Raw genomic sequence first — 19,004 nt, 5'->3', positions numbered from 1 at the left:
GGGCTGCGGGCATGGTACAGGAGATGCAGGGCTGCGGGCATGGTACAGGAGATGCAGGGCTGTGGGCATGGTACAGGAGATGCAGGGCTGCGGGCATGGTACAGGCATGGCACAGGAGATGGTACAGGCATGGCACAGGAGATGCAGTGCTGTGGGCATGGTACAGGAGTCTCACTTACTTTTACCTGCAGTGCTGCGGAGGAGGCTCACTTACCTTTCTGCCTTACATTTTAAAATGGCGCCACCCGGCGCCAACACGTTACTGCGCATGCGCCGTCTGCCCGGGAATAGCCGAACATGTATGGGCTTTCTAGAGCGGCGGCGGCACATGCGCACTGACCAGGGAAAAGGTTAAGTGAGACCTTGACTCGAGTAAAATCCAAGGGGGGCTTTTTCAGCATGAAAAAAAATGCTGAAAAACTTGGCTTATACTCGAGTATATACGGTCATCAGTTTTTATTTTATAAAGTGTGGAATGGTAAGAATGTCTGGGTCCTCACTGAGGATACTACCAATACTTGCAGCACAAGACACGGGTATCAGACAGAACAGGAGGTGAAGAGAAGTCACTCGGATAAACTGGCTAGGTGAAATTCCTTGAGTTCTGGAAATGTGCAGTAGACTGCTTAGAGGAAATATTTCCTACAAGAAACACAAGCTGCCCTTGCTGACATTGCATGCTGCAAATACTAAAAGAGAAGTAAGGACAAATCCGTTTTGGCCAGACTTCTCTTGTGGGTCACAGAAGTGCACTTACGTTTGTCCTCCTGTGATCCAGTCAGTAGATAACTGCAATATAAAGGGGTCGAGCTGTTCCAGGCTCAGGAGGCGCCCTGACATGCGATTGCTCAGTCCTCCATCCTACACCAGACAGGAAATATGCTGCAGCATGGAGGAGACTATGACCAAACCTCTCCTTTAATTACATGGATGTTATGCTGGCCCTCAAGCTTCAAACATTTTGAATCAATAAGGGCTTGTTTACATTTGCAGAGGGGGGTGTAAAAAGAGGTGGTTGAGCAGTGTTTTTACCGCCTCCCGAATGCCCCCTTTTAAGTGTTACTAAACCCAGAAGCCTGAATTCACTATATCTGGTCTCTCACAGTACACAGAACAAGGAAATGCAATTGTTTTTGTAAATATAAACTGCTAATTACCTTTTTTCATCAGTGGTATATAGCAGTCTAATGACGCATCAGTGTCTGGTTAAAGCTTGTAAGAGGAGTTTTCATTCTCCCCTGATTGTCTTATAAAGGCTGCAAAACCCCTGAGCCTCTGTCTGGACAGTTCTGATTGGCCCTGTGCTGATCACACGCACCCTCCCAAGAAAGAAAAAGAAAAAAAAAAAAAACCTCTAGCAATACACACCAAACTGAGCATGTGCAGAGTGCCCCCAAATCTCTGTACTATCAGGAGATGGTTTGGGGGCCCTTAGGTTTCACAGTAAAGCTGCATGATTCTGGATAAAATGAGAATCATGATTTTTTTGCTTAGAATAAAGATCACGATTCTCAGCCTAACATCATCTTTTACATTATATTAAAAAAAGGGATAACTTTACTGTTTAGTTTTTTTTTTTTTTTATTAATTAAAGTGTGATTTTGTCCCCAAAAAACTGCGTTTGAAAGATTGCAACAACCGCCATTTGATTCTCTAGGGTCTCTGCTAAAAAAAAAAAAATATATATATAAAATGTTTGGGGGTTCCCAGTAACTTTCTAGCAAAAAAATAAAAATTTTAACCTATAAGCAACAAGTATCAGAAAAAGGCTTAGGGTCCATTCAGACTAGCGCGACTTGTCAGGTGACTTGTCAGCCTGACAAGTCACGCTCGGTCGCTCGCCATTGATTAGCAAAGGACCCGTTCTAATATGAGCGACACAAGTCGCTCCGACTTAGAAAAAGGGTCCTGTACTACTTTGGGGTGACCTGGAGGCGACTTGCATTGACTTCAATTATATGAAGTCCTTGCAAGTCGCGCCGAAGTCGCGGTGCGCGCTGTGCACTGCGACTTCACAGGTCGCCCCACAAAGTCGGATCGCGCCAGTCTGAATGGGCTGTAAGTCTTTACAGACAGTTCATTCCTTTGATCTAAAAGAGTGAAATGATACATTGTAAATCATTGTGTTTATAGTTATCTCGCAGCCATAACAATGTGGATAAACATCTGCTGGAGGCTGTTTTATTGACAGCTGTGAGAAAGCAGAGCTCTGTATGAATCAAGGACATGCCGTTTTAAGATGGGGGGGGGGGGGGTGAATTGAGATCATGATTTTTAAAAATGAATCCAGCAGCTCTATTCCACAGTGAATATAGCAAGCATGCTTTACTGCATATACAGACTGAGTTTACTGTTGTGGGTTTAGTAACACTTCAAGCCGCAAATCACAGCCAAAGGGGTCTGCAATGCTTTGCAACTGTCCCAAAAAATAAACCTCCTGTCAGGTTCAGCAGGCAGTACCGCGGCTCCTAACATAACTCATCCAAGCAAAATTGTTGTGACGCAGTAGTGCGGCATTTGTAGAGTTAAAACAAGCAGGGAGGAGGCAAAAAATAATCACTGTTGCCTTTCAAATGCCTCTGAAAAGCAATCCACCACAGATGGTTTTTCAGAGGGGCAGCCAGGTCTGCTGCATGTGTAAACTTAAGGCCCGTACACACGTACCGATCGTCGGCATACAAACGTCGGTGGACGAAGGATCTGCCGATTGTACGCGTGTTAGTATGGTGCCTCCGACAGATGTCTGCGCACAATCCGCGGACAAAAGTCTTTCGTGCAAACATGAAAATATTTGTATGCCGACACCAGAACGGACGATTGTTCGCCTGTCAGTACACAATTCGGCCGACAGACCGCAGATTTGCAAGACTGGGCATGCTCAGAAAATAGAAAACACAGGGAAAGTTAACCATTACATGACATCACTTCTGCAGTCGGCGGACAAAATTCTTGTGCTGTCTTTGCACTTTTCAGCAGACACCGACATCCCGGGGAGAAAAGAGGAACATTTGTAAGCCGACCATCGGTACGTGTGTACGGGGCTTTAGCCTAACACAAAGCAAGTATGCAGATAGGGACTCTGAATTCTTGCCAGATACAGGTGCATTAAAAAAAAATTGGAATATCATAAAAAAGTTAATTTATTTAAAAATGTGAAACTCATATTTTATATAGATGCATTACACACAGAGTGATATATTTCAAGCATTTCTTTCTTTTCATTTTCATGATATGGCTTACAGCTAGTGAGAACCCAAAATTCAGTATCTCAGAAAAATAGAATATTGTGAAAATGTTTAATATTGTTGGAACATGGTGTCACACTCTAAACACCTGTAAGGCTTCTTTTACACGGTCCGCCACGATCGATACAGAGATCCCCCGCTGAGCAGGCAGGTGACAGCTCCGTCTCCTCTCTGTGTGCGGAGAGGGAGCTGTCAGAGCCCCACTGCTCTCTATGGGGGAATCGGATGAGAACGGACCGCCTGTCCACTCTCATCCGATCCCCTGGGCAGATGGAAAATAGGGCTTCCACCCGTCCGGATTTCACAGACAGGATCGGATGTGGATGGCAGCGGGTGTCAGTAGACATGTCTCTGCTGACATCCGCTGCCCCATAGGGATGCATGGAGGATCCCATCAGGTCCGCCTGAAAAACTGACAGGCGGATCTGATCGGATCGCTTGTGTGAAAGGACCCTTAAGGTTTCCTGAGCCTTTAAATGGTCTCTAAAGCTGGATACACACTATCCAACTTTTGTGGTTAGATTTCCTTCAGATTTACCTTTTCTATGTAGTGCAAGGACCTGCCAGATTGCATACAAATTGAAAGTGTTTAAGTTATATAATATGAGGGCATCATATTATATGGTTTTGGTAAGTCTAAAGGAAAAAGTCTTCAGAAAATCTTATAGTGTGTATAGTCCATAAGGCTAGCCATGCATTATGCAATCTTCTTGTACAATTTTCCTTTAGATTTACGAAAACCATATAATATGAGGTCAAACCTAAACATTTTCAATTTGTATGCAATCAGGTAGGCCCTTGCACTACTTAGTTGACGGTAATTGTAAAGGAACTTAAATAGGAAAAATTTATAATGTATGGCCAACTTTAGTCTGGTTCAGTAGGTTACACAATCATGGGGGAAGACTGCTGACTTGACAGTTGTCCAGAAGACAGTCACCGACACTCTCCACAAGCAGGGTAAGTCACAAAAGGTCATTGCTAAAGAAGCTGGCTGTTCACAGAGTGCTATATCACAGCATAATAATGAAAAGTTGACTGGAAGGAAAGGATTCTTTAGCAAAGGCCATTCAAGAATTTGGGGGAGATTTACAAGGAGTGGACTATGGCTGGTATTAGTGCTTCAAGAGCCACCACACACAGACATATCCAGGATATAGGCTATAACTGTTGCATTCCTTGTGTCAAGCCACTCCTGAACCAGAGATCGAGTCAGGAGCATCTTACATGGCATGGGCTAAGGAGAAAAAGGACTGAGAAAAACTTGCTCAGTGGTCCAAAGTCCTCTTTTCGGATGAAAGTAAAATTTCGCATTTCATTTGGAAATGAAGGTCCCAGAGTCTGGAGGAAGAGTGGAGAGGCACAGAATCCAAGTTGCATGAGGTCCAGTGTGAAGTTTCCACACTCAGTGATGAATTGAGGAGCCATGTCATCTGCTGGTGTTGGTCCACTAGGTTTTATTAAGTCCAAAGTCAGCGCAGCCCTCTACCAGGAAATTCTCAAACTTTTTATGCTTCCCTCTGCTGACCAGCTTTATGGAGATGCTGATTTCATTTTCCAGCAGGACTTGGCACCTGTCCACCCTGCTAGAAGTACCAATACCTGGTTTAATGATTATGGTATCACTGTGCTTGATTAGCCAGGAAACTCGCCTGACCTAAACCCCATAGAGAATCTGTAGGGTATTGTCAAGAGGAAGATGAGAGACACCAGACCCAACAATGCAGATGAGATGGAGGTCGCAATCACAGCAACCTGGGCTTCCATAACACCTCAGCAGTGCCACAAGCTGATCACCTCCATGCCACACCACATTGATGCAGTAATTCATGCAAAAAGGAGCCCCGACCAAGTATTGAGTGCATCCTATACTGTACATGGACATACTTTTCAGTAAGCCAACATTTCTGTAATAAAATCCTTTTTTTTTTTAGGTCTTATATAATATTCTGAGATACTGAATTTTGGATTTTCACTAGTTGTATGCCATAATTATCAAAATTAATAGAAAAAAAAAATCATAAAATATATCAATCTGTGTGTAAGGCATCTATATAAATTATATGAGTTTCACTTTTGAATTGAATTACTGAAATAAATTAACTTTTTAATGATATTTTAAATTTTTTTAGCTCTACCTGTACCTGCTAGCTGAACAAAAGAATTCTCAAGAGTCCTCCTCCCACATAAATTGTGTGGATGGACGAATCTCCCCTGCCAGCCAATTTATTTCTGGCAGTCAGGAACGCCAGTTGTCAGAATACCTGAACAGTGCTTTCAGCTGATTGGCTGCTGGTGCAATCAGGCCAATCATTTTTGACCCGGCTCCTGTGACAAAAGTCAATTGAGTAATTAGCTATTGTATATGTTTAAAGGCAATGACAGCCCAGGTATCTCTCTTAACCACTTTACCACCGGAGGATTTTCCTGCTTTACGTCCAGACCACTTTTTGCGATTCGGCGCTGTGCGACTTTAACTGACAATTGCGCGGTCATGCAATGCCGTACCCAAGCAAAATTTACGTCCTTTTTTTCCCCACAAACAGAGCTTTCTTTTGGTGGTATTTGATCACCTGTGCGCTTTTCATTTTTTGCGATATTAATAAAAAAAGAGCGAAAATTATTTCGGAAAAATTGACATTTTCTACTTTGACAGTTAAAAAATATCCAATATATTAAATTTTTGTCATATATTTAGGCCAAAATGTATTTAGCTACATGACCTTGACAAAAAAATTCTCAATGAGCGTATTTTTAACCGCTTTAAGACCGGATGGTTTTACCCCATTCCTGACCAGGATATATTTTACGATTCGGCACTGCGTTACTTTAACAGACAATTGCGCGGTCGTGCGAAAGCTGTACCCACATTTAATTTATGTCCTTTTTTTCCCTCACAAATAGAGCTTTCTTTTGGTGGTATTTGATCACTTGTGCAATTTTTAATTCTTGAAAAAAAGAGCGACAATTTGTTTTCTGCTACATATTTTTGGTAAAAAAAAAAAAACACAATAAGCGTATTTTGAATGGTTTGCACAAAAGTTATTACGTTTACTAACTATGGGAAAGAACCCTTTTTTGGGTCCGCAGCAGAATCGGATCGCATGGTGGTTCACAACAATGCGATCCGCGTCATGTCTGAACTGACAGTTCACACCGCAATATGCGAACTGATCTGGGGGTGTCAACTTTGTATTGACACCCCCAGCAATTTGCATATGGCAGTATGAACTGCCTGAGTTTTGAATGGGATGCGGGAACCCTCAGTGGATTCGTAGGGTTCCCGCATCGCATGTGTGTGAGCCAGCACTAAGGGAGGTTAAGCAATTGCTGCTTGGGTGTTTAGAATGACAGGTTTCCGCTGTCAATCCTATCTGTCCAACACTTAATTAGTAAACCTTCCAAAAAGATCATTTTCTGCTGCTTCAGAATAAATCCTTTACCCCCAAAATAATAATAAAAAAAAAAACCACACCACCACCACTAGATAATCCTTTATCATACATACTTGTTGGGTCTTTGGCTGATCAATTTTATTTAAAGCTGCAGGATTCTGGATAAAATGAGAATCACGATTTTTTGCTTAGAATAAAGATCATGATTCCCTCACGATTCTCGGCGTAACATCTTTCACATTGTTCAAAAAAATTGGGCTAACTTTACTGTTTTATATATTTTTTTAATTCATTAAAGTGTATTTTTTCCCAAAAAACTGAGTTTGAAAGACTTCTGCGCAAATACAGTGTGACATTATTATTATTATTAAGGATTTCTAGCACCAGCAATTTATGCAGCGCTTTACAATATTAGAGGGAGACAGCACATTTACAATACAATAAAATACAAGAGGATTAAGAGGGTCCTGCTCAGAAAAGCTTACAATCTAATGGACATAAAAGATTGCAACGATCGCCATTTTACTCTCTAGGGTCTCTCTATTATATATACTGTGTGTATATATATATATATAATATTTGGGGGTTCTAAGTGATCAGATACTGGGCACAGACTTATTTCATAAATTATGACAGAATGTATTGAATACTGGGCACAGCAATATTTAATTTTAACAGACAATTATTTTGGAAAATATGAAATAATTTATTGAATATTGTTTTTCTTATGGCTACACATAGAATGGGATTGCACAGAAGCACTTTAAATAATCACATAGAATTAATTCTGTAGCAGATGCGATTCTGTCATAATTTATGAAGTCTGTGCCCAGTATCTGAATTAATCTAGAAGATCTAACACACATATATATACTTGAGAGGACATTGCTTTAAGAAGATCTAGGAGCGCAGTTCACTTTTAATTTTTCAATCGGCTCTTGGGTGCTGCCGCCACCATCTTGGCTACGGGAAATCATCAGTGAAGCCTTGTGGCTCCATAGCCAGCTCCCTAATGCGTAAAGCGTGCTGCGCTCTGTGAATGCTCTGGTGGCGGGGAAAAGAGGAGGGTGGCCGAACTTCCAGCTGAGTTCCCCGCTGTCAAAACCAGGTACCTGCCAAATGCAGGGGGAGGGGGGGGGGGGGGACAGGTGGGGATTCCCCTGTTGGGTGGAGCTAAACTTTAGGGTCAGCAGGGACTGCCTATGCTTTCTGCTGCTAATAGAAATGGGGGGAGGCAGATAGGTGGAGCTTCCCTTTTGGGTGGAGCTAAACTTTAGGGTCATCAGGGGCTGCCTATGCTTTCTGCTGCTAATAGAAATGGGGGGGGGGGGGGGGGCAACCTGAAGGGGGACTCTGACAGGCAACCTGATTGGGGGGGGGGGGAGCCTGATGGGGATTATTATGCTCTGTGATCATTTGTGAACCATACAAAGCAGCTCTGGTACAGGGAAGTCTGATAAAAGGATGCAGACCCTGTCACTCTCCTGATGAGAACACAGAGGGTGTAGCAGGTGATTGTAATGACCCACAGCCTCCCTCCCATTCAGGACAAGCATAGTAAGACAAGGCAGGACTCCACTACAAAGTGTGATGTAATCCTTGCTATATACACTGATCACATGGGGGGGTCAGACTTTCTTAGACAAAGCCTAGGATCCTCCCTGTGTTGTGTCAGTGATTGATGATCCGATCAATGGCTATCCTCCATAGATGACTGGGACAGTGTGTGTGTCAGTGACCAGTCATCGTGCTGTGTATGCTCTGATCATCTCTCCCAATCACACACCCTCCCTCCTACTCCACCCAACAGATGTTCTCCACACTGACACTGACACTCCACCACCGTGTCCACTCAGCACTACTTCCTCCTGCGCCACAGCATTCCCCCCAATTCTCCTTCCCCTCACCCCACTACCACCAACCCCCGGAGATACCATCCCGCTACCGGCCTCACCGTTCTCCGCGGAGCCGCCTCTCCCTTCTCTGCTTTCTGCCCGCTTCCGCTCCGCCCCGGGGCAGATCCTCCCGCGAGACTTCCGAGGCGACGTCAGATCCCGCGGGCGTAAGAGCGCATTGCGTCATCGCGTTAGGGGCTGGGGAATGAAGCTGGTGTGCGGCCATGTTATGTGAGGGCAAGACTTGACACTTCATTGACCTCGTCCCTTTAATACACCATTATCGCTATTGTAAGTGTGAGGGAAACACGTAAACTACAATGTTATACTTCATCTTTTGAACTTCACTCGGCCCTGGTTCACACTGGTATGATGCAGGAAACGCACAAAGTTCACAGCGTTTTCTCGCATCGCACTTTATAGCAAACGCACAGCATCCATACGATCTGCCGCAGGTGTCAATGTTATATTAACCGCCTCCCACCCGCCATATAGACAAAGGACGGCAGAGCGAAGGAGTTCTTGTTCTGGAACTACGTCATCTGATGTCAGCCCAGTTTAGCCGCGGGGGTATGCAGCACAGCAGTCGTGGGCGCGCCGTGTCCCAGAGAGCAGCCGTGGCTCTTTACCCATGTGATTGGATGTGTCCAATCACAGCCGATTACATGTAAACAAGGAGATGCCGTTTATCGGCTCTCCTCACCTTCCACTGACAGAGTGTGAGGAGAGGAGAGCCGATCTGCAGCATTTGCTCAAAGGAGAGATGTGTGATCATCAGTGCCCTAATTACAATGCAGCCCCATCACTGATGCCACTCTGTGCCCATCAGAGACACTAGTCTGTGTCCATCAGAAACACCAGCCTGTGCCCAGAGATACAAGCATGTGTCCATCAGAGACACCAGCCTATGCCCATCAGAGACACCAGCCTATGCCCATCAGAGACACCAGCCTGTGCCCATCAGAGACACCAGTCTGGGCCCATCAGAAGACACCAGTCTGGGCCCATCAGAAGACACCAGTCTGTGCCAAGAGACACAAGCCTATGCCCATCAGAGACATCAGTCTGTGCCATCAGTGACACCAATCTGTGCCCATCAGAGACACCAGACCGTGCCCATCAGAGACACCAGCCCGTGCCCATCAGTGACACCAGTCTGTACCTATTAGAGACACCAGTCTGTGCCCATCAGAGACACCAGTCTGTGCCCAGAGACACAAGCCTGTGCCTATCAGAGACATAGGTCTGTGACCATCAGAGACACCAGTCTGTGCCCATCAGAGATACCAGTCTGTGCCATCAGAGACACAAGCCTGTGCCCATCAGAAACGCCAGCCTGTGCTCATCAGAGACACCAGCCTGTGCCCATCAGAGATACCAGTCTGTGCCCATCAGAGATACCAGTCTGTGCCATCAGAGACACAAGCCTGTGCCCATCAGAAACACCAGCCTGTGCTCATCAGAGACACCAGCCTGTGCCCATCAGAGACACCAGCCTGTGCCCATCAGAGACACCAGTCTGTGCCCATCAGTAATGCCAATCAGTGCTGCCTTTCAGTGCACATCAGTGATGCCAATCAGTACTGCCTACCAGTGATGCCAATAAGTGCTGCCTTTCAGTGCATATCAGTGCTGAATAACAGTGCCACCTATCAGTGCTGCATATTAGTGCCGCCTCATCAGTGCTACCCTATCAGTGCTCATCAGTGCTGCATGTCAGTGCCACCTTTCAGTGCCCATCAATGCAGCATATTAGTGCCTCCTCATCAGTGCCACCTCATTAGTGCCCATCAGTGCTGCCTATCAGTACCGCCTCATCAACATCAATGAAGTAGAAAAATTACTCATTTACAAAACTTTTTTTTCTCTCATTTTTTTTAGCAAAAAATAAAAAACACAGTGAAGATTAAATACCACCAAAAGAAAGCTCTATTTGTGTGAAGGAAATAATAAAAAAATAAATTTGGGCACCGTGTTGTATGACCGCACAATTGTCATTCAGAGTGCGACAGCACCGAAGGCTGAAAATTGGCCTGGCCAGGAATGGAGTGAAAGTGCCCTGTGTTGAGGTGGTTAGCGACACCCCGAAACAGATTGCAAAACGCAATGCAATTGCCAAAATCACATCACATATAGGTTTTCCACCTCATCCCGGTAATCCCGAACACATATGAATTACACAGGTTCTGAGGCTAATTTAATGCAGAAAAGGCACCAAGTAAGTTTAAAGCGGAGTTCCTCCCAAAAAAGGAAATTACACTTATCTGGGTAAGCGGGGGAGCAGGTGCCTGTTTTTGACAGGTACCCTGTTCCCACTTCCGTCGGACCTCGCTGCTGTATGGTGTGTCAGCAGTTCGGCCCCCTCCTCGTTACCCTGCTGTCGGGCCAGTTTATTTGGTATTTATTAATTTGGTCAACGGACTAAATTAGCCCCTGATAGGGCAATATAGAGAGCATTTATAGGGGGTGATCTTTTGTTTCCCCCCCTTTGCTCCAATTCATTACATTTATATAGCCATATAGGAGAGAGATCTTTTGTTTTTCATTAAATATTACAAATTAGCTGGGGTGACCAGCTTCCGGTGACACCTATTGTCGGCCACCCAGATTTTGGGGATAAGGCCTTTCACTTACGGCCAGATCAGAGTCTGGTCAGAGCTTCTACCTTCCAAGGTCCTTCAAAGTGGAACCATTCATCAGTTTTATATGGGGCTTTTAGCTCCTCGATATTGGGTAGATGGAAGATTTTACATTTATCTCACTATCTTCGGTCCCTCCCAGACCATAATAGTTTCAGATGACAACTTCCCTCATTTGAAGAACTCTGTTTGGATGAGGGTCCCTTGTGGAAATCTCTTTCCTGCTCTTACAGCATTCTACTAGAAATTTCATCACAAACTGACCCTCCGTATCTAGAGAAATGGGAAAGGGGCCTCAATATCACATTCTCGGATAATCAAAAGAACAAGATTTTGTTCTTCGCCGATAAGTCATCCCTTTGCAGTAAATACCAGGGGATCTTCTATAAAATCTTGACACGCTGGTATCGGACCTCATGTGTTCTTGCATCAATGTTCCCCGGTCACAGTCCATTGTGCTGGCAGTGTGGAACTCAAACGGGCTCACTTCTTCATATTTTCTGGGATTTTTCAAAAGTGCCTCCCTTCTGGCAGCAGGTTTTACAGATGATTCACAAACTTACTGATATTTCTCTTCTTAATGACCCAGCAGCAGTGCTCCTTAACCACTTGCCGACTGCCTAACGCCGATCTATGTCGGCAGTCAGCCCCTCACAGGCAAAGTGACGTAGGGCTACGTCACTAGCTTGTGAGGGTCTAGGGAGCGAGCCCCCCGCGCATGTGACCAGCGGACCCGATGTCCGCCGGTCACTCGGCGATCGGCGGGGGAGAGGGAGAATGTCAGGCAGCTTGTGTAAACAAGCCACCTGTCATTCTCCTCGCTGTAAAGACACTGATCACACGGATCTAGTATGTAGATCCGTTGATCAGTGTCCTTACAGCTCAAGCCACAGCCAATCACAGTAGAAAGCACGCCCCTAGGGATACACACAGCCCCTCCCTCCCAAATAAAGTTAACCCCTTCACTACCAGTGTATTTTTACAGTAACAGTGCATATGTATAGCACTGATTACTGTAGAAATGTCACTGGAAACCCCAAAAGTGTCACAAATGTCAGTCAAGGGTCCGATCTGTCCGCCCCAATGTCGCAGATCGCCGCCATTACGCGTTAAAAAAAAAAACAACAAAAATGACAAAAATCTTTCCCTTTGTTAGTAAACGCGATAACTTTTGCGCAAACCAATCAAAATACGCTTTTTGCGATTTTTTTTACCAAACATAGGTAGCATAAAACAAATTGGCCGAAAATGTTAAAAAATTTTGATTTTTACATTTTTTTGGGGGGGAATTTCATATAAAAAAATGTGAAAAATATTGCTATTTTTGCAAAATTGACGCTCTTTTTTTGTTTATAGCGCGTGATCAAAAAATCGCACAGGTGATCAAATACCACCAAAAGAAAGCTCTGTTTGTGGGAAAAAAAGGATGTCAAATTCGTTTAGGTACAGCGTCGCACGACCGCGCAATTGTCCGTTAAAGTCACGCAGTGCCGAATCGCAAAATACCCCCTGGTCGGAATGGGGGTAAAATCTTCCGGGGCTTAAGTGGTTAATTTAACTCCAATGTCTAACAAGAGGTATCGCAAATCGCTGTTGAAGCACCTTCTTAACGCTGCTAGGGCCTGCATTCCTAGTGAATGAGAACAATCTCCACCTACTGTACTCCTAAGGTTTGCCAGGGTGAATGATATTCAACGAATGGAACAAATGACGTCTGCCATTAGAGACAAAGCGGAGGAACACAGGGAGCGTTGGCTACATTGGGATCTGTTTCTCTTTTCAGACGAATATCTGACCTACACTTTATTGGACTCTTCCACTTGTGGGAGGCTAGGGGTTCTGGCTTGTCGACCCTGCCGGGGCACCCCAATAGTTTATTTCTCCCCCCCCCCCCCTTCTTCTTTCTGCTTTTCTGTATCTACTCTTTCTTACCTTAACCTACAAAAAATAAAAAATATTGCTTGGTATACTATGAAAATTGGGCACCATCAGTGTGGGATAAGGGTGTATATCCCTCGTATAGTTATCCATGGGCCCTGCTCCATACACTTTTGGGGTCTTATACGTATTGGTTAATGCCCATTCTATTTTCTCTCTGTTTTATCAGCATGGAGTGTACGGCAGGCTTCAAAAAGAGTCCTACCTTACAACGCAGATTCTATTTGTTATGCAAGACGCTTATAAAAAGATACAATATTTACACTCTGCTACTCATGTACCTTATATGTTACTCTTTCTGCTGATACATGTAAATCTCTGTCTACTGTTATATACATTCCGTTTGAAAGATGTATTAGATATTGGATGGCTATGCCATACTGTATTGTCAGGTTGCATACCTTTAAATAATGAATTAAAAAAAAAACAAATTGACACCCGCAGCAGATCGCATGGACGCCATGTGATTGCTATGAAGTGCAATGCGGGGAAATGTAGCGAATCTTGGGCGTTTCCCGCATTGCATCAGTGTGAGCCTGTGTTCACACTAGATGCGGTGCAAATTCACAGCGGATTCGCTGCAGATTCTGCACTGCATCTAAATTGCAACACCCCCCATGAAAACCAAGTGCGGAGTGTATGTTAAGTTAAGAACACCACGCAATCGGTTTGCTAAATGCAGCGTGATTGCATGGGTGTTCCTGCTCTCAAGGAACATACATTCTAAGGTCCTTATATCACATGTACTGTATACACACGCAGACTAGCACAATTTAACTTCTGTTGTCCCTAATCACCGCCACACCAGTTTCAGTGTCCCTAATCACTGCTGCATCAGTCAGGATGTCCCTAATCACTGCTACACCTGTTACAGTGTCCCTTATCACCGTTGCATCAGTCACATTGCCCTTGATCGCTGCCACACCAGTCATATTGTCTCTAATCACCGCCACACCAGTTATGGTGTGTCTGATCACAGCCACACTAATCACAGAGTCCCTGATCACAGCCACACCCGTCATATTGTCCCTAATAACTGCCACACCAGTTATAGTTTTCCTGATCAAAGCCCCACCAGTCACAGTGTCCCTGATCACAGCCAGCCACACCAGTCATATTGTCCCTAATAACTACCACACCAGTTATAGTGTCCTTGATGAAAGCCACACCAGTCATATTGTCTCTAATCACCGCCACACCAGTTATGGTGTCTCTGATCACAGCCACACCAGTCACAGTGTCCCTGATCACAGCCACACCAGTCATATTGTCCCTAATAACTGCCACACCGGTTATAGTGTCCCTGATCAAAGCCACCCCAGTCATATTGTCCCTAATAACTGCCACACCAGTTATAGTGTCCCTGATCAAAGCCACCCCAGTCATATTGTCCCTGATCACCGCCAAACCAGTGACAGTGTCCCTGATCACAGCCAGCCACACCAGTCATATTGTCCCTAATAACTACCACACCAGTTATAGTGTCCCTGATGAAAGCCACACCAGTCATATTGTCTCTAATCACCGCCACACTAGTTATGGTGTCTCTGATCACAGCCACACCAGTCACAGTGTCCCTGATCACAGCCATACCAGTCATATTGTCCCTAATAACTGCCACACCAGTTATAGTGTCCCTGATCAAAGCCACCCCAGTCATATTGTCCCTAATAACTGCCACACCAGTTATAGTGTCCCTGATCAAAGCCACCCCAGTCATATTGTCCCTGATCACCGCCAAACCAGTGACAGTGTCCCTGATCAATGCCACACCAGTTACAGTGTCCCTGATCGCCACCACACCAGTCACAGTGTCCCTGGTCACCGCCCCACCAGTCATATTGTCCTTACTCACTGCCACACCAGTTATAGTATTCCTGATCACTGCCACACCAGTCATATTGTCCCTGATCACCGTCACACCAGTCATTTTGTCCCTGATCACTGCCACACCAGTCACAGTGTCCCTGATCACCGTCACACCAGTCATATTGTCTCTGATCACCGCTACACCAATTACAGTGTAAACACAACAAGAAAAAACTTCCTGCACAAAAGTGTGATATTCAGGTAAAAGGTTTTGAGAATGACTCTACAACACAGAGATACAGTCTCAGGCCTTGCTCTTGGACCGGGGATGTCCAGAAGCCACTACAAAAAAACAAACAAAAGAGGGTGCACCAGCCTAGTGCATTATAGCATGTTGTTTTAATAAGAAAGTCATCTTAGATTATACTCTCAAACATATGAATTAAAATAGCTCATCAAGCTACTCACCCTGTAGTTTCAGAAACCGCAAACTCAAGAAAACAGGGGGATCTCACTGTTGTCCCTAACTGGATGATGCGTTTCGAAGGCAGAGCCTTCTCCCTTAGAGCTGAGATCTCTGAGGTGACGGCTCTGAGGAAGAAGGTGCTGCCTTCGAAATGTGTCAATCATTTACGGACCCCAGTGAGGTCCCCCTGTTTTCCTAGAGTTTGTTGTTGCTGGAACTTCAGGGCTTCAGATCAGTAGCTCGATGAGCGATTTTAATTCATGGGTTTGTGAGCATTATCTATGATGACTTTCTTATTAAAACAACACAGGATAATGCACTAGGCTGGTGCGCCCTCTTTTGTTTGTTCTTTGTACCAAAAACACATGTCCATGATCACCGCCACACCAGAGACATTGTCCCTAATCACCACAACACCAGTCATAGTGTCCCTGATCACCACAACACCAGTCACAGTGTCCCTGATCACCACAACACCAGTCACAGTGTCCCTGATCACCACAACACCAGTCACAGTGTCCCTGATCACCACAACACCAGTCACAGTGTCCCTGATCACACCACTCTAGTCGAATTGTCCCAAATCATTGCCACACAGTACAGTGCACAGTGTCCCTGATCACTGCTACACCAGTCCAAAAGTCCCTGATCACTTCCACACAAGTCCCAGTGTCCATTACCAGTGCTACACCAGTCCTACTGTCCCTGATCATTGCCACACCAGTCATATTGTCCCTGATCACTGCCACACTAGTTACAGTGTTTCTGATCACTGCCACACCAGTCCCTATGTCCCTGATCACCAGTACATCAGTCTTAATGTTTCTGATCACCACCATAACAGTCCTAGTATCACTACATCAGTGATTGTCACCACACAAGTCCCAGTGCCACCAGACCAGTTTAGGTCAGTAGCAGTGTTCCTGATTGCTGTCACACTAGTCAGTGTCACCAGACCAGTGTAAGCCAGCAACCGTGCTCTTGATTGCCACAACACAAGTCCCACTGTCACCAGACCAGTGCAGCCAGCAACAGTGTTCCTGATCACCACCACACCAGTGAAGCGTTGCCTCTGCCTGCTGCCTGTACTAACCCTGGCCTGTTTATTGACCATGTTTCTGCCTGCTGCCTAGACTGATTCTTTGCTTGTTTTCTGACCAGGTCTCTGCCAGCAGCTTAAACTGACCCATCTGCAAGTCCCACTGACTACATTTCTGCAAGGCACCAGTACCAGCTATCCCCTGTTGACAACTGCACTCCTGAAACCACAGGAACTCTTTTTTTTCTTCCTCTCTTCAACCTCCTGTACTTCTTGGCCAGTAAACACAGCATCCCTGGTGGCAGCCATGTACCAGTAGGCTAGGCTTGTTTGGCTTATAGGAACTGGGACTGCTGTATTAGACACTACAGTAAAATACATTTCCTGACCACTCATACAGATGTGACTAATACAGTTTTGACACCATTGATTGATTTGTGTGATACAGAAGATAAAATATGCGGTACATAATCAGTCCAAACAGGGATAAAGTTTCATACATGTGGTATCGCCATACTCGGGAGGAGTAGTAAAATGTGTTTTGGGTTGTAATTCTAAGTATGCCCATGTTGTATTTGAGAAATATATTTTTAAATTGACAGCTTTGTGTAAAAAAACATTTTCATTTTCTTTCTGCATTTTTCAAAAACTTTTGGCATAACAATTAAAGACTCTTAATGTCTTTTAAAAAATACCTTGGGGTGTTTAATTTGGTCATTTTATGGGTTTCTGCTGTTCTGGTGCTAAAGGGCATCCAAAAATGTGATGGTTAGACAGGAAATGAAATGTGTAATTTATGCTCCTCAAAAGCCTCCTTGGGTCTCTCTTGGGCTTTGAAAAGGTCCCACGCATGTGGTATCTCCATACGTAAGTAACAAATGTGTTTTGGTGTGCTATTCTAAGTATGCCTATTCTCTGTGTTAGAAATATGCTATTATTTGACAAAAATGTGTAAAAAATATACTTTAATTTGTGTAAAAAATACACTTTAATTTTCTTTTCTGCATTTCCCCAAAAAAATTTGTGTAAAAAATACACTTTAATTTTCTTTTCTGCATTTCCCAAAAACTTGTGCCAAAAAATGACACTTTCAAAAACGCACTATGCCTTTCTAAAAATACCTTGGAGTGTTTGCTTTCGAAAATTGGGTCATTTTGTGGGTGTTTCCACTGTCCTTGTACTCCAAGGACTCCAAAAATGTGATAGGTAGTCAGGAAGTTAGATGTGTACTTTACACCCCTGGAATGCCTGAAGGTGCTTCTTGGACTTTGGGCCCTCTATGCAAATTCTCACACATGTGGTATCCTCATACTCATAGCTCATAGCCATAGCCTGTGTTTTCTAGGTATGTCTTTGCTGTGTGTGAGAAAAAAAATTGTTAAAATTCCTACTTTGTGGAAAAAACATTTTATTTAATTTCTTCATTTCCCAAAAAATTGTAACAAAAATTTACAACTTCAAAAAGCTCACCATGCCTCTTACTAAATACATTGGACTGTATACTTTCCAAAAATGGGGTAATTTTGGGGTATTTGTACTGTCATGGCATTTTGGGGCAATAATAAATGAGATAGGCTGTCAGTACATCAAGACTGATCAATTTTCAAATGTATGTACCATAGTTTGTAGACTCTATAACTTTCGCACAAACAAAGTGAATTTAGCAGAATAAATGTTGGCCTTAATTTATAAAAACATATTGTTAATTATTATTTGCCATATTTATAACAGAAACTAAGAAAAAAACATTTTTTTTCAAAATTTTCGGTCTTCTGGCGTATATAGCAAAAAAACAGTGGTGATTAAATACCACCAAAAGAAATCTATCTGTATCAAAAAATGATGACAATTTTCTTTGGGTACAGTGTTGCATGACTGAGTTGAACTGTCATTTAAAGTGTGACAGCACTAAAATCTGAAAAATGGACTGGACCAGAAGGGGGTGAAATGTTTTTGACTTTAAATGGTAATGGTCACATGCTGCACAAATGCATCTATAGGCAGCAAAGCATTCTGTACTAAAGTGCGCTCCCAGTTGCTAAGGTGTAAAATACAGGGCCATCCTACCGAAAGGGCATGCTTGTCAGTTTCCCAGGGGCCCCACTTGCCCAGCGACCCAGCCCCAGCCAAGCATTAGTCCCGATTCATGTGTGCATCCCGCCGCCGAACTTAGCAGGTGGCAAGCGCCGGTCGGCCCTTCTCTGCTGTCAGGCCACTTGGGCCGCGGAGGGGGAGCCCACAACTGCAGAAATGCCTGTCCGCTTCCACGGGAACAGACATACACAAGACAGTCGAGTCTGACTCCCATCCATGTATGTGTTCACCGGACCCAGCCACCGAACTTGAAAGTTGTCATTAGCCTGGCACTTCTGTACCAATAAATATCGCCTTATCCAAAATTTGCTTTTTTATTCTCGTGGGTGATTGTGTAGGCAGGGCCCCAGTGCACTGCATTACCTGGGACCCTTTAATGCTCTTAAGATGGCACTGGTCAAAGACAGCTGCAAGTCTCTATTAGTCATTAGGAGCCAGAGGGCATGGCTCCCAATCATGTGACCACTGTGACGGGCAGTCACAA

At 44.3% G+C, this 19,004-nt stretch overlaps 1 protein-coding gene across 2 annotated transcripts in view; it reads right to left on the bottom strand.

Moving 5' to 3' along the window:
- Positions 1 to 8,707, bottom strand: part of GRB2 (growth factor receptor bound protein 2) — a 169,545-nt gene extending 160,838 nt beyond the window's left edge. For both annotated transcript variants that reach the window (XM_082271910.1, XM_082271911.1), the window contains exon 1: positions 8,595 to 8,707. The gene's annotated coding sequence lies outside the window, so the exon portion shown is untranslated. The remainder of the gene's footprint in view (positions 1 to 8,594) is intronic.
- Between the last annotated feature and the right edge of the window lie 10,297 nt (positions 8,708 to 19,004).

This window comes from Pelophylax lessonae (genome assembly GCF_965119305.1).
Source record: "Pelophylax lessonae genome assembly, chromosome: 11".
Taxonomy (NCBI): domain Eukaryota; kingdom Metazoa; phylum Chordata; class Amphibia; order Anura; family Ranidae; genus Pelophylax; species Pelophylax lessonae.
Note: the sequence above shows the minus strand (reverse complement) of the source record. Positions and strands in the feature narration are given on the sequence as shown.